Source organism: Nannospalax galili, unplaced genomic scaffold (genome assembly GCF_000622305.1).
Source record: "Nannospalax galili isolate Female #2095 unplaced genomic scaffold, S.galili_v1.0 scaffold167, whole genome shotgun sequence".
Classification (NCBI taxonomy): Eukaryota; Metazoa; Chordata; class Mammalia; order Rodentia; family Spalacidae; genus Nannospalax; species Nannospalax galili.
Window position 1 is genome coordinate 3,146,046 of NW_008358534.1, and position 11,965 is coordinate 3,158,010.

Consider the following 11,965-nt stretch of genomic DNA (forward strand, 5'->3'; position numbering starts at 1 on the left):
GTTAGATGAAGAATGCAGGTAGTTTCACATGTTGGTTGCTCTGAGGAAAATGTTAATGTTGGGTTGATTGGGAGGTGGGCTACAAAAGCTGAAAAGCTCCAATGAGAGCTGGGATTGGAAATGAGCATGGAAAAGAACTGCCTCTGCAGTGGCCGTGGCCTCAAAAGGCTAAACAGCTAGTAGGAACGTCTCCTGGAGAATGTAGCTCCATCTTACACATTCTCTCTTCACAGGAAGCAGCGCTTCACTTACAGATGGTATGTTGTAGTTCACAGAAAACTTTTCTCTACCAGATTCTCAGATGGCTACAGAGAAGACAATGGTCATATACTCCCCTTACCAGATGACCTCATACCAGATGAGTGACTCAAAGAGAGGAAGTGATTTGCCCTTAGTGACATGCTGGCATGCCATGGAGCCAGTACCCAAATGTCCAAATGCAAGTTTCCAAGGTGGTTTTTTTTTGGGGGGGGGGCTTGATGTCTCAGAAGAGTTGAAAAAGCCCCAAATTTCTCTTGTTCAAAATTGATATAGCATATGCAAATTATATTGAGTGAATGGGGTGACTTTGCAGGCTCCTTATTGCACAAGCAGTGAAACCAAGGTCTTCAACTTGAACTTCAACGCCCTCCAAAACTGAGGTGCAAAGTCCACTCTATACCATACACAGCTCCTTCTAGCTCTTCATCATGCTCATCTCACTACATCAGCAAACCACCAGGTCTTACTCTAGACATGTGTGCTTGCTGCTTCTTCATCTGAGAGCCTAGTCATCCATGTCTTTCAAAGTGCCCCTCACTATTCAGAATCCCCCTTCTCCACAAACCCTTTCACAATCACCCCAGACAAAAAATCACCCTCTCCCACCTCTATTCCCACCATTCTGATACTTTTGCAAAGGCTAAGAAAACAGCCTACCCCCTGGGAGGCAGGGGGTTGTTTGTTTTCTGAGATTGGGTCTCACTGTAGACCAGGCTGGCCTCAAATCTGTCAGCCTCTGCTTCCTGAGTGATGGGATTAAAGGTGTGTGTCAATCTGCCTGGCCACAACTTCTGTTAAGTGAGCAGAGTGCCTCCTCTAATAGACTAATTTCCCCAGGTCCTAGAGAGTATTTACTATCTCCTTCACACTGCCTAGAATGAAGTAATTGATAAAGATGAACACTTCTCAAGACCAACCTTAGCCTAGCTTCTTGACAATATAACTAACAACAAATGTCTGAGCAACCAATCATTCTCTTCCTATAAGAATGCAGGCTTTTTGATGTGACAGTCTTCTAAGCTCTACCTGAACCTTGACTGAGCCCTCCATTGCCAAGCCCCAAGGTCCTCAAAAGTAAAAGGTAGCTGAACACAATAAAAGGGAAAAAGCAATCAAGGGCTTGGGGAGATGGCTCAGTGGGTAAAACACTTGCCATAGGAGCATGAGGACCAGAGTTTGGATCCCCAGAATCCATGTAAATACAAGTATGAAATAGGATCCCGAGAGCAAGCAGCCTAGCTATACTAGTCGAATTGGTGAGCTCTGAGCTCAAGTGAGAGACCTCAATAAACAACATGGAGAGCTACCAAGGAACACACCCAACACTGAATTCAGGCCTCCCACACAGGCACACACATACTTACACACACACACACACACACACACACACACACACACACAAACACACAAACATGTCCCCACAAAGGCCTAGCAAAATGGACTCTCTCTCATTTATCAAATTCTTCCTTGAGATCACTTATTTTTGTTGCATGTTTTCAGGGAATACTATGATATATTTAAAATATTGAGTTGAATTTTTAAAGTCAAATGAAAAATGTGTATGGTAAAGTTATTAAAACCCTAGAAAATTGACTAAAGTAGAAACTAGGTAATCGAGATAAGAAAAAAAAAAGATCATAAGGAACAAATAATTGAAGGAACAAACAAAACAGAAAGACCATCTGCAATTTATAGAAGAAGAAACTAAGACTTAGGGTTGGAAAAATGGTTCCTCTAAGCTGGGGGAACAAAAAGAGCTAAGTTAGCCAGCTGTGGTAGTGCACACCTGTAATCTCAGCTCTCAGGAAGACTAAGAAGGAAGAGCACTGCAAGTTTCAGGACAGCCTAGTCTACATAGTGATTTATAGACCAGCCTGAGCTACATAACAAGATCTTGTTTCAGAAAACTAAAAAGACTCACATAATTTAGCAGTACATCAACGGACATATATTGAGTGCCAACCATATGTCAAGGGTTCTCACATATTTATTTATTACTCACAAGCCCCCGGGAGATATGCTGAAGAGTCAAAGCGAATATTCCAAGCCCCAAAACTGAACATATCACTCCCCATCTTACAATCCTTCAAAGAAATGCAGTGACTATAGGCATGGCTTAGGGAAGCCTTCTGCAGAAGTATCTAACAAGCCAGTCATAATAATGACAATCATTCAAAGATTCTGAAGATTAGGCTAAAAGCTACAACAAATTGTGAAGTTATTTTGTAAAATTTTATTTTATGTGTATGAGTATTTTTCCTGCATGTAAGTGTACCATGTGCATGCAATGCCAGCAGAGGCCAGAAGAGGGCATCAGATTCCCTGGAACTGGAGTTATGGACAGTTGTCCACACTATGGGTGCTGGCGACTGAATCCAGGTCCTCTGCAAGAGCAACAAGTGCTCTTAACCACTGAGCCATCTTTTTAGCTCTAGAAATATGAAACACTCAACATAATCTAAAGAATCTCAGTGGTATGTTTATGATCATCTACAGTGGAAGACTGGGGCATTCAAACTCACAGGACACCACCATTATCCCAAAAGCTGCACTTTTAGAGATCACTGTATAGATTCACAAAGTTGAAAAAAATAGTAAATGGAGGCTGAAGAGGTTGCTCAGCAGTTACTAGCACTTGCTCTTTTTCTAGAGGATCTGAGTTCCAGTACTACCACCCAAATGGCACCTGATAATTGGCAATGACTCCAGTTAAAGGGAATTTGACACCCTCTTCTGATCTGAGGGCATTGCATGCTGGTGGTGCACTTATATGCATAAAATTTTTGAAATCTTTGAGGATGGAGAGATGGCTCAGTGGTTAAGAGTAGTGACTGCTCTTCCAAAGGACCTGCGTTCAGTTCCGAACACTCACATGACTGCTAACAACTGTCCGTAACTCCTCTTTCAGGAGATCCCGACACCCTTCTCTGGCCTCTGAAGGCATTGCATGCACGGGTGCACATACATACATACAGGCAACACACTCATTCACATAAAAATAATTTTTTTACGATATGTTAAGCGGGGTTGGAGAGATGGCTCAGCAGTTAAGAGCATTGGTTGCTCTTGTAGAGGACTAAGGTTCAATTCCCAGCACCCACAAAGCAGCTCACAACCAGTCATTGACTCAAGTTTCAGGAGACCCAATTCCCCCTTCTGACCTCTGTGGGCATTGCACACACTGATGCATTTATATACATGCAGGCAAAACACTCGTACATACAAAATAAAGATAAATAAAAATGTTTAAGATGTATTGAGTAGAATTTTTAATACAATTTTGTCAGTGCTTGCTCCCCTATCAGCAAAGAATGCACGCCTATCCTCGGATTCCCAAAGAGAACCTATCCTACATGGTCAGGACAACAAATACGAGGACAGACCCACAAAAATGACGTTAGTTTTAAGAAACCCTAATGCACATGCATATCCAGTATTTTGCTCATTCTGGACCCAAATAATTGGCATCACCAATCAGACCATAGAGCATTGTACAAAGTAGAAGGTGTCGCACCACTGACACGTATCCCCATTGGTTGATGGCTTGGAGATGGAAGAATTCCTTTATAATAAAGGAAAGGAGCCCTTTCCTCCACACAAATGGGGGCTTATACCAGGGTAAGTAGCTCCACAAAGGGAACGTGGACTGTATACTTGTGTGGTCATGTCCCCTCTTCTCACTAGCTCCATAGACAAAATCAGTAAGTTGGTCAGGACACGAGCATGAGGGTGAGGAAGGAAATATTAGGACATCCATGACCAAGCCAACACTAGCTCCCCCCCATGTCTGAGTACGCTTTCTTAGTTGGCATTCTCAAAATCTCATAAGCAATGCCAGAACTACACCCTGTAGGACCAGTTTCTTCCTACAGATCTGAGAGCACCTTGAGGCCAGGATGCAAATGGGTTCCATGACACCCACTTCACTACCCACAGTGATGGTCCCAATTACACACAAAATACCTCCCATGCCCCAGGCTCTGGGCTAGCTGTGAACAAACCAGGAAGATAGAAGAAATACCATACTTTTAAGGAGCTCATGGGTAAATGGTGAGACAGACATTGTTGTGGGTGTCCTGGAGCCCTCTGGGCGCGGGTAGAGTCCGCGCGTGGAGTCATGACAAAGACTCTGGGAGTCAGGTGAGAAGCAGGCAGTGCAAGCAGCCTCAGAACCATTCCTTGTGGATATGGGGCTCCCTTATATCCCCCCTTCCAGTGTCCCATTGGTCCATTGATAGGTCGTGTCTGTTCCTCATTGGCTCTCTGTATTGGGCCATTTTCGCGTCAGCAGTCTCTATGTCTTTTGGCAGAACACAGGTTTTCCTCAACCGGATGTTTTTGGCAAGTTTACAGCGCGCATGCGCTGGTTGTTCAGGCCGCACTTCCTCCTACAGGACATATTTGATGATGGTTGATGGTCTGGAAGTATCGTGGATAAAACAACTAACCTAGTCTGGGAGAAGACAGGAGAAACAGGAATGATGTGATGGAAAATGAGTAATCTGTGCAAGAGATTAAAGACTGAGTAGCATTTAGTCAAATAATGGAAGAAAGATCTAAGCAAAGGAAACGAATGTTTCAAGATGGAGGAAAAAATAAACAGCATGACCAAGAATACTAAAGGAGCAATTCCTTACAGTGTAATGAGGAGGCAACCTGAAAGAGGGGAGGGGAGAAAGGGGGAGGGGAGGTGGCAGGGAGGAGGGGCCAGGAGAGTGGAGGTGAGGAGGGGTGGTAGAGGGAAAAGGAACGGAAGCTAAAGAGACAAGGACAAATATGTCATCCTTGAATTCCTCCCCTTACTGAAATTTCCAGAAATCTCACCTAGCAAGCTGTGTATGTGCCTAGTGATAGTTAATTGTTCCAGGCCAACTTTTGACCTCTGTAGTCTTCCAACACCTCCTGCCCCAGTGCACCAAAGATTGGGACATGTGCTCTTAGAGAAAAAAACTAGAATCTAGCTTTTTAAAATCTGTTCTGCTTCCACATGGATTTCCTGTCAGAGATGCTGGATCTGAGGATTATAATCAGTACAACTCTGAAACTGATCACTTCAAAAGGGTGTCAAGGACCATTTCAGTTACCCCTGGGCTAAGTTACTATTAGAAATGGCATCATGGGGGCTGGAGAGATGGCTCAGCGGTTAAGAACACTTGCTGTTCTTGCAGAAGACCCGGGTTCGAATCCCAGCACCCACATAGCAGCTAACAACTGTCCGTAACTCCAGTCCCAGGGGATCCCACAGCCTCTTCTGTCCTCCGCAGGCATTGTACAACATGGGTGCACTTACCTACATGCAGGCAATACACCCATACATGTAAAGTAAAAATAAAATATTTTAAAAAAAGAAATGGCATCATAAAGTGAGAAGAGACAGCGAATTGGGTACTAGTTTAGAGGGTTTGCCTATGACCTCCCATGGTAAGGCCTAGCTAGCAGGGCTAAAGAACCAAATACAGGGGTTGGATAGTTAGAAGCACTAATTTACTTCCCAGCACTCACATTGGGTAGGTGACAACCACCTGTAACCAGCTCTATAGAATCTCAGGCCCTTTTCTGGCACCTGCACACAGTGACATTCATATACCCACATAAATAAAAACAGCAAGAACAGATCTTTTAAAAAAAGAAAAACAAGAACCAAATCCAAGATGCTTTTGACTCCAAAGAATGAAAGGAAGTAAGCTTCACCGTCAGAGATTAGTGTGCACTGCCTGAGACGTTCACTCCAGCAAATTCATTTGCTTGCTTTGTTCTGAATCTGATTCAAGGTCAGTTTTAATGTTTCTAATTAGTGCACCTTGAGAACTAAATATGTCTCTAGCTTTCCTCTAAGGAACAACTATGGAATGCAGGGACCTTCCTTGCACTTTCTCTACTAATTGCTTTTGTTTCTGTTTTGATTCAAGAGACAGAATCCAAGGCCTCGTGCATGCTAGGCAGGTACTCTAATGCTGAGCAATATCCCTAGGCCCCCTATGTCCTGTTGTCATTCTTTGTTAACATGCCTGACTTTGCAGAGCATTGCAGCACATGCCTGTAAATCTCAGCAATCAGGATATTGAAACAAAGGGATTGTAATTTTGAAACCAGCCTGGTCTACATAGACCCTGTTTTGTTTTTTTGTTGTTGTTTTTTTAAGATACCTAGTTTTACTTAAATACAGGCAGAAGTAATATGGTAGAGATTCAACAACAATGTAGGATATACAGTCAGAAAATGTATTCATTGGCAATGTGAAAGCAAATTTTAGTTTGCTGGAAAGAAAATTGGGGAAGGAGTGAAGAAGGGTCCTTTTTGTCTCATTTTGCCAACCATAAGATCACAGGTTTAGACAAGTTACCTAATTCTTTTGAGCATATTTCTTTACATGTTAAAATATAAACTGAGTTTGACCCCATCTATACTGTACAGCTCAAAAGGTTGCTGTGGTAAGGATTATACCAATAACCAAAAATTTATTGAGTCCTATGACTAATGCTCATGTACTGAGTTCAGTACTTTATTTACATAATCTCATTTATGTCCCACAATCAAGTTGTAAGGTACCATTAATTCCCATCTTGTTTGTTTTGAGACAGGGTTTCTCTATGTAGATAAAGTTGGCCTCAAACTCATACTTCTCCTGCCTCAACCTCCCTGTCTAATTGCTGTGACTGCAGATGAGTGTCACCATACCCAACTATCAATTCTCATCTTCACAAACTTAGGCTAAATCTCAGGGAAGTGAAGGAATACGGGGCTGGATGGGTTTTCGACCCACGTGTTTGTTGTTAACTACTTCTCTGTGCTTCATTTTTATCCATCTGTGCCCTACCTACATTTTATAAGAATTTTAACTAAGAGTCCATCAAAGTTCTATGCTAGATCTCATTGACAGACCATAGAACTATTTTTATTATGAACTTAAGTCTCTCTCAGTTCTTAAAAGAGATTTTTTTAATATTGTAAGTTTTTGCAAAGCCTCTGTGAGAGACTTTGATCTCTGCTAGTGATTAGCGCTACTTTTTTATTCCATTCCACTTGGTCAATTGTGTTTATTTCTGAAGTATTGGAGAAAATATAAAAGATATGAAATTTGAACAGAACTTCTGTCCTAATTCAACAAGACTCCCAATAAAATCTGCAAGAAAAGAATACTTTCCACTGGTCTCTAAATGAAAAAAATTTAGGCCTTCCATTTGAAGCAAAAATAAAAAGATGTAAGATCAGCTTATCATTATTTGTCTGTATTTAACAGCAGGCATGTCTCTGCTCTGCAACAGAGCTATTTTATGCTAGAATCAGACACAATCCAAACCACATCATTTTAGTGAGTGCTCTCCAGAAAGCCTTGACAGAAATAGTCAAGTGTCTGTGCCAAATTGTGGGAGACCATCATAGTGATCAAATTTTTTTCCTTTTATAGTACTTCCTCATTCCACAAACATCTATGCATAGCCCTGTAAAGGCTAAGGAAAGTGAGACACAGTCCCTCTTCTCCACACTATAGGAATTTCCCATCCTAGTTGGTGTATAAGAAGGCCTAGATAAGAAACAAGCCAACTCTTAATGAGCTTGCTCTGTGCTGGGTATTCTGCCAGGTATCTTTAGCTACATCAATGCATGGAGGTATCTTTAGCTATATCAATGCATGGAGTCCCCATCCTAAACCAGTGAACAAGACCTATCGTGTGTTCAATTTTTTTTTTCAGTGCTGACTGGAACTGAACATAGCAATGCGAAAACTGACATTCAATGAGATTAATAAGCTGGTTTGATTCATACAGACAGTAAGTACACAGACTCAAGCTCAAACCCAGGTTTAGCAGACTACTAGATTTGCTTCTCCTATCCTAACACAGTACCACAAATTTAAAATGCACTGTAAGTGGTAAACAAGGACTAGAGATGTAGCCCAGTTTGCAGAATGCTTGACTAGCATTCAGGAAGCCCTGGGTTCCATTTCTAGTGCCTAAGAATAAAATCAGGTATCCTACCTTGCTTTCCAATTGCTGTAATAAATATCATGACCCAAAGCAACTTGGGGAGGAAAGGGTTTGTTGCAGCTTGCACTTTGCCATCCATCATCGAGAGAAGCCAAGGCAGGAACTTGAGGCAGGAACTCAGGGCAGGAGCTGAAGTACAGACCCCAAGGAATGCTGCTTACAGCCTCGCTTCCTCTGGCTTGCTCAGCTGCCTTTATTATACTCTCCAGCCTACCTGCCCAGGAACGGCACCACCCACAGTGGGTTGGACCGCCTACCTTCCATTAGCAATTAAGAAAATGCCTCACATATATGTCCACAGGCCAATCTAATAGAAGCAGTTTTTCAATTAAAGTTCCCTCTTCTAGGTGTGTCAAGTAGCCAACCAATATTAGCCACTACACCAGTCATGGTGGTGCTTGCCTGTAAACCCAGCATTAGGGACATGGAGGCAGAAGGATCAGAAGCTCAAGGGCATTCTTGACTATATAGCAAGTTTCAGACCAGCCTAGGATATATAAGACATGGGGGTGGTGGGCAGAGACAGAGAGTCACAGAGACAGGGATACAGAGAAGAGAGAGACAGAAATATGAAGTGCACAAATCATCATCATCATCATCATCTTTGAGATATACTAGACATTAATTAAATGCCAGTCTAGAACATGACTGGGACCAGAACAAGGCAGGAAAGACACCAAGGACACAACATTGAGACATTCCTAGTGTCATGCAAAAGTCCCTGTTAAATCATCCTAAACAAAACCCAAATGTGGCCAGATCTCTCACCACTAGATCAGAGAGTGACTTAACACCTGTAAAGTCCAAGCCCTGTCCTCTGAGCACATCCAACTTCACTCTATTGATTTAGAAAAGGAATTTAATCCAGGACTGCAGGTATGAGACCTTAAGTGCCTACACTAGGTGCCTGCTAGTCTCAGTCCTGCTTTGTAGATTCACTCTCTTGCCACAGTCTCAGAGTCAGGTTGGAAACCAAAAATTACCACCACGCAAGGATGATGATAGTGATGATGATGATGATGATGATGATGATTTGTGCCCTTCAGAGTACTGCTTGAGCATTACCTCCCTCACCACCTAGGAGATGTCTTTACTGAGAACACCAAAACATTAACTCATCACTCTCTAGCCCCATACTCTGTTTTGGATTCCACATACTCACTGATTCACTTATTCACTTCTTGGTGATTATTATTCCTGTCCCTCACTAGAATGCTAATGTCAGGAGTATAAAGACTGTTGTAAACTGGAGGGCTTGAAGAGTACTTGTCCCATCATAGACCTTCAATAAAAATGTGTCAACTACATAATGACCTTGCCTGCATCCATGTGGCCCTAGAGCCCACGTTCTTCTTATAAGCTAAGCAAGGTCTACTGGTGCAATGTAAAGCTTCTGCAAATGATTCTCCCCTGGAGCATTTCTTCTCAGGCATTAGGAACCCTTCATTTCCTTAATTTCTAAAACATGGTAATACCCAGGCTCTATTTATGTCAATGTTTAAGAAACAGCTATTTCTGTTCATCTCCTGAATATATTATTCCTTTCCAAAGCTGTATTCAAAGACCAGACCTGCTTGCCATCAGTTCTGATACTTTTCCAAACTCCAATCAGTTGCACACATCACATACTTGATTCCTTCCAAAACAAGTATAAGTGTTGTAATACACAGGCCAGTAATCCACAAAATACTTCAGCAGTGCTTAATCTGGACAGCTTCTAAATTATGATTAGAGACCACAATTTGCTAAATCCCACTTCTAAACCTCACCTAGGGAAGGTAGCAATCGCCCCAGCTGCCAGTATCTGTAGAACTCTAAGAAACATAAATTATCCTATGCAACAAACAAGAGGAACAGCCTTACCATTGCACACTGATAACATCACATTCTGTCCTACAGGAACCCCAAGGTAGGGGAGGAAAGGAAAGTGACTTGATTGGGAAAGAAGAGTCCCTTCATCCTGCTGCCAAAGAAATCAGATATGGCAGTTCTCTTCTCTTTAGAAAAATGCTTTTAGCATTCTGACATCCATTTGAAACTAGCAAAAAAGAAGTTTATGCTCACAAGGAAAAAGCAAATATAACAATGTACTTGATATCAAAAACATGGTGGGAAGGCATCAAATGGAAGCATCCACCTTCAAGGAGGCTTGCATGCTGAAAACTGGAGCAGGAGAAGCATTAGGGAAGCAATTTCTGTGGTTGTTCTATAGAAACATCTTGAATAGCCCTTCTAGTGGCTCCACTCTCTGCCTCCCAAGTTGGCCAGCAATCTCTTTTTAAATTTCTTTTGAAAGACAAAGGGAATGAACCCCATCAGGGACAAGCTCACAGCCATGGTGTTATTTTATTTAAATTACTTTATAGTTATGCAAAAATACCTCCTTATTTTGTGAATAAATCGGTTGCTTTTACTTGTATTTAAAAATGAGCCTAAGTCAATTTCCAAGCACAATTGTAAACACGAAGATCACACACCAACCCTGATTTTGGCTGCTGCTGTTTTGTACTTCAGGAAATTTACATAGTGATTTAGAAAGATCAAATAGATGGGTATTTCATTTTCAAAGGAAGTTAAGCCTGAGTCTATAACTATTTTAATATTTCTAGAACATATATTTACAGACTTACTAAGACTCATGGGCATTATTACTGAAAATTTTTCCTCATTATTGTTTTTTATGTGTTGATTTTTGTTGTTGCTGCTGTTGTTTTATAGCACACCACACAAACGGGACTTTTTTTTCCTTTCAGACTAGATAATTTCCCCGCGATGGTGAAGACAATATTTTTTAATGAAATTACATCTAATGATACCAACCAATACGGCTAGCAACTTTCAAGATTCATATTTTTAAGACACAGAGCTGTATAATCCAAATTATGCTCTAAAGGGCACAGTAAAATTACCTAGAGGTGGACTGAGTTCTGTGAATGATTTGAAACAATACTGAAAGCTGCTCATTTATGTCCCTCCCCTGTCATCACTCCGTCTGGGTCTTTCAATGATGGACTGAGAAATAAAGACAAAAAAAGCAGGATTTTCAATATAGTTTTTCTTTGAGAAACAATAAAAACATTAAACTTTATACATTGAAGTATCTGTGCACAGAGTGGTAGCCCTTTCATGTGAGTCCAGCTTGGGTTTTGTCTGGGTGGGGAAGTAGGGAGGGAGTCTCTGAATACCCCCAGAGTCATTTAAAATATATAGTATTAGCTAATTGATGAGAGGACTAAAAACAATAGTAAGTAGGCAGTCTGGCGGTGAGCCAGGAGCAAGGCTTTATGGTGAAAGGGAGTTTACATTAGAGGCCTGTTTTTCCCCTTTCCTTATATGAAATGAACAGCTGTAATTGAAAAGCAAGGAGCTCTATGGTTTATAGAAATAGGTGTTGTGAAGAGCCTTGGCCGTCTAATTTTCTTCCTATTGCAGGGCAGGCTTCCATTGTCTGTTTTTTAGAGCTAATTTCTTTTCTGATCAAAAGGCTCACGTCGTTGAAAAGGTAGTAATGACTATTCATTTGGCTGAAGCCTTCATTCTCCAGACTGCAAGCTTTATTTAGAAATGGCTATTTCTTTCTAAAAGGAAAAGTTCATTTATGTCCTCTATAATGTCAATTAAAGTAGAATATATTTTAATTATTTATCCTCAGGAGGAACCTTTTAGGAACTTAATTTAGTGTGCCTCTGCTATGCAGACACTACAATATGTGAATG